Source organism: Ailuropoda melanoleuca, unplaced genomic scaffold, assembly GCF_002007445.2.
Source record: "Ailuropoda melanoleuca isolate Jingjing unplaced genomic scaffold, ASM200744v2 unplaced-scaffold10504, whole genome shotgun sequence".
In the NCBI taxonomy this organism is placed as follows: Eukaryota; Metazoa; Chordata; class Mammalia; order Carnivora; family Ursidae; genus Ailuropoda; species Ailuropoda melanoleuca.
In genome coordinates, this window is record NW_023178843.1 from 1 (window position 1) to 5176 (window position 5176).

At 36.5% G+C, this 5176-nt stretch overlaps 1 long non-coding RNA gene across 1 annotated transcript; it reads right to left on the minus strand.

Annotated features, from left to right (window-relative positions):
* Positions 1–402: 402 nt before the first annotated feature.
* Positions 403–5011, minus strand: LOC117797642. The gene is made up of 3 exons (XR_004622630.1): positions 3676–5011; positions 1906–1951; positions 403–413 (listed from the first exon to the last, which is right to left on the minus strand). It is a non-coding gene; the product is annotated as an uncharacterized LOC117797642 (long non-coding RNA).
* Positions 5012–5176: the final 165 nt, after the last annotated feature.

Sequence of the window (5176 nt, forward strand, 5' to 3'; positions counted from 1 at the left end):
GTCATCAGGCTTGAATCCTTGACTCTTGCCCCATCCATTTCTCAACTCACCCACCTTGACCTCTCACCATCCTGCCTCAGATAGATAAATATTTCCTACTTTCTAAGGTGAGTACTTCCATCTGTATTATGATTCCCACCCTTTCAAACGTCTCTGAAAAACTCCTGTATCAGCTGATCCTCCTTCTCTCAGATTTCCATTCTGGTACTTTCACACCAAATTTCTACCTCCCCCACAAAATTTTCAAGATGTTATCGTCTCCTTTTCCCTTCACTACCGAAGGATAGTCTACACTTTACCTCTCCTATTCTCCTCTTAATAAAAATTACAATTTGGCTTCTGCCCTAATCACACACACTTCTGAAACTTCCCTGAAAGAGATTTCCCATGAATTCCTGCTAACCAAATTCCATCTCCAAAGAACTGGAGACTACTGACCATCATCCACACTTCATTACTTAATCTAGTACCCCCATGTTTCTGGAAGTACTCTTAGTCCTACCTCACTCATTAATCTATCTTTGTGTCACTTTTTCTAAGGACCTCGTTCTCCAACCCTTAAATGTTGTGTAGGTCAGGATTTGTTCACTCTTCCATTTCTTCCATTCCCCTCTTGGATGTCTATATTCTGAGAGGTTTGTTCTTTCCAGTCCATAAATTCAACTACCACCTTTAACTGTGGCCTATACCACCGATAGCCCCATTATCACAGGTAAGAATTGCTATAATTGCTAGAATTATCTGTCACTCTGTACTTGAAAAACTTCTACTGGTTTTCTACAGCCCAAAACAAAATCTAAATGTTCTGGCATAGACAGGCCACAGTGCCTCACAATAAAACCACAACTGACTCACCTCATCAATTCTGTTCCTGCCACTTTCAGAGTTTCACTCACAATGAACATCTCGTTCTTACACACATCATGTTCTTCTCCAAGCTGTTCTTTCTGATTAAAATGCTTTCTTCCTTTTCTTCTTTATGAAAAAGTCCTATGTTTCTAAAACCCAGCTCACATGACCAAATTCTAAAGACCCCTTCTGTTATGAAGATTTCCCCAAACCACTCCTGGGCAGAACTGGATATACCGTCTTCATGTTGTCACAGTGTTTGCTTCCTAGTTCCACTACGTATTTATCTGTTTGCACATCTAACTTGTGCATGAACTGCAGTTAGTTCAGTGGTAGGCACGGCACACAGTCCAGGGCTGATTATATGCTAATGGCTCCTTTCGCTTCTTTTGGATGTTCTCACTAATTAGCGCAACCCTGTGCCTAAGATGTGTTTTTATTTTCACAGATTTTTTAACTCTCTTGTATACATGCTGATCAAATATATCACAAGCTCCTTGAAGACAGGTGTGTAAGATGTTAGTAAACATCATTCATTGTTTGATCAAATAGCCAAACAACAAGGAAATGCAATAGCTACAGATTGTATTTTACTGGGTTTTAAATATAGCAAGTAAGTATTTGGGTTCCTGAACATACTCAGCATTTCCCAATCATGTTCTGGCTCCTACCACACTCTGGTCTTTCAAAGTCTCCTTTCACTGACACCTATTAAGGCATTCCTAACTCAAACCCCACCTCTTCGATTTAGCATTTTAGATCACACATCAACTCCTATCACATCTGACTTTATCACATATATAATGGTGATTAAATACTGAATTGTATTTCAGTTACTTGCATATATTTTTTCCTTTTAATTATTACTTCTCAGACGTTAAATTTTCTTTACTGGAAAAAGTATCACACCAATTTTAACAGTTCCGAAGCTTACTTTGAAATGATGCAGCTATATAAATTGAATATAGAGACAAACCTAAATTTATTACAGAGACACATGTACTCTTTCTCAGAAAATGAGAGCAAGGCATTTTACCATAAATTTAAACAGCATACCTTTTTATTTACAGTAAAGCCAATCGAAACAGCTACAAAAGGAAATCTAAAAGAAAAAAACAAAAAAACAAAAAACCACATATATACAAATTTACCAAGATAAAAATTTTCAATAAACATGTTTTTTCATAACTGACTACATAATTTTTCAAATAAATAGTCTCATCCCTCCTCCCACAGAACAGTGTGTACAGTATGCAGCCCTCTGTGTAAATAGTGGGGAATATGGGGGAGAGGTGGTGCATATGCATACATACTGGATGCTTCTAGCTTCTACAGGCATGAAAGAATTCATAAGAAACTGATAACAGTGACCACCTCCAGAGATTGGTCCTGAGAAACTGGGGTCAGAAGTGGGAAGGACCCTTTGCACTGCATGATATTTTATATCTTTGGAATTTCAAATGTCATGAATATAGTAACTGTAACAGTTTTTTTTTTCAAAAAATAAAAACAAATAAAATTTTTTAAATGTTCATTGTTACAAAGAAAAGTCTCTTTTCTTTGGTCATTTCTCCCACAGTCAGGACCCATAAACACAGGTATTAAATTGTACAAATTGTTACTTGTCTTTAATACCAAACTTGGAGTTTCACATCTGAAAAGTAAACTGTTAGCCACAGCTATTGCTATGGCTGCATGATACACAGTTTGAACACATAGTTTGTAATTTCTGACTCAAGAGTCAAGATGAACAAAATAAAATGTGTTCAACTACTGAATATAAGAAGTTTAATATTAAGTTTTCATTTTAACAAAAATGGGATCATAGTATACACTCTGTATTACAATCTTCTCTATGTTATNAATAAAAAGTTTAAGAAATATTAAGTTTTCATTTTAACAAAAATGGGATCATAGTATACACTCTGTATTACAATCTTCTCTATGTTATATCATGAGCATTTTTCCACGTTAACACTCCACATATAGATTCTAGATCTTAGCTTTACAGATTTTAACAATTCTGTATTTATAAAGATATGTNGAGCATTTTTCCACATTAACACTCCACATATAGATTCTAGATCTTAGCTTTACAGATTTTAACAATTCTGTATTTATAAAGATATGTATAGCTACGTGGCAACTTCAAATATAACATTTATATATAATCCCAACACACCAGGCTACCCATTTTAACTGTCACCAACAATTCCCTCAGGCTTTCTATTAGTGCTAATATACTGAGTTACATACTTACTTTGTGTCAAGCACCACATTAAGTTCTTATATAAAAGTATTACTCACTGAATCACATGAACGAACAGTTCTATGAGGCAGGTACCATTAATATATCTATTTTACACATTAAACAACAACAACTGAGGCTTAGAATAACTTGCCTAAGGTCACAAAGCCTTATAAAAAAGTATCTGGAATCAAGCCCAAGTCTGTTGATTCCCGCCCCGCCCCCACACACCCATGCTTTTTTAATAGTTTTTTTCCTCCTGGATTGAACCCACTCTATACAGACAACATTCTATATGACCCCCAAAACTGACTCCATTAGTTCCTTAATCTCAAAGCAGCAACGTTGCTTGCTTACATTTTTATATGGCTCCACCAGTGAGAAAAAGAATGGTGAACAGGGCTCCTCATGCACTGTGTGCATGTCCACAACATGAACATTTCTTCATCTCTTCCATAGCCAATGAAAATTCTGCTTAATCCATTGCATTCTACAAATTATACAAATCTCTAAAGTACCTAGACCCATTCAGTTAGCATACAAACAGTAATTATAATGTTAACATTTTAAAAACGTACCTATGTACAAAATTCGTTGTTCCATCAATAGGGTCAATGATCCATGTAGGGCTGTCAGTTAAGACACTTTTTTCCCCAGCTGCCACAGATTCCTCACCAATGAAACTAAAAGAATGACAAATTCCAAATCTTCACACTACTTTCAACAATTTTCAAACCTAAACATTTCCTTAGATTCAGAGTCCACTTTAATACATAACAAAAATCCATACACCGCTTTTCTATTGTTGTTTCTTCTTCCTTCAGACTGATAAAGTGAGAAAACTTTATTTCCCTGAGAGGAAAGTCATGTGAAAAATCAAATTCAAAATTCTCAAATGTAATACCAGGGTAAGTAAAGGCACTCACATGTGTGTATGCACACACATTTGTTGCAGATGAGAACTTATTAAGGAAATGTGGTGGTTTTAAAAATAACTCTACGAACTCTCATGAGTGACTCTTCTAACCAGTAGTCGAAGCAGAAGTTATAATATGCAACTGTGAAGACTCGTTCACAAAAACAGTACTGTGGTTTCCATTTTATTTACTCTTTCTCCCTCCATCCCTTTTCCTCCCTTGTCCCAGGGGAAGCCAGCCACTATGTTAAAAGCTGCTCTATGGAGAGGCCCACATGGCGAGGAAATGAGGGCAGCTGCTAGCAGAAAACCCATGAGGAACTGAAGTCATCAACAATCACATAAGTGAACTTTCCCTTCAGCCCTAGTTGAGCCTTGAAATGTTACAGTCCTGACCAGCAGTTTGACTATAACTTTATGAGACCCTGACCAGAACATGCAGCCAAGCTACTCCCATATTCCTGACCCTAGAAAACTCTGAGATAATACATGTTTGTTGTCTAAAGCTGAAAAGTTTTGGGGATAATTAGCTATGCAGCAACAGACAATATACAGAACACTAAATAAGTCAATGAGAAAGCAAATTACCCACCAAAATTACTGTGTCTACATACCTTCCTAAAACATGCTATGCAATAAATCTCAGGTGAATTTTGTAAATGGTGTCTGACTTCATTAGTCTTTTTTTCTTTTATTCATTATTTCCTTTACTCAATACTGAACTGTTCTATAAGCATTATGATTTTCTTTTATCCCCTTTTCACTTAGCTGTAAACCTTTTTACTAAGGGAAGTATATTTAGCCACAGCTTTAAACATTTTTTCTTCTCAATGGCTAAAATATCAGGAACAGATAATGGCATGACCAAGAAACAGAGAGTGAGGGGTGCCTGAGTGGCTCAGTTGGTTAAGCATCCAACTCTTGATTTCAGCTCAGGTTATTATCTCAGGGTCGTGAGCTAGAGCTCAGCGTCAGGCTCTGTGCTCAGAGGGGAATCTGAGATTCCTTCCCCCTCTCCTCTGCCCACCCCTGCCCTGTGCGCTCACATTCTCTCAAAAATAAATAAATCTTCAAAAAGTAGAGAATGACAATGTTAAAACTTTAAAATGAGGACAATGTTTCTGTTATATGTCTCTGTAAGACAGCCCTGATTTTAGTGTTTT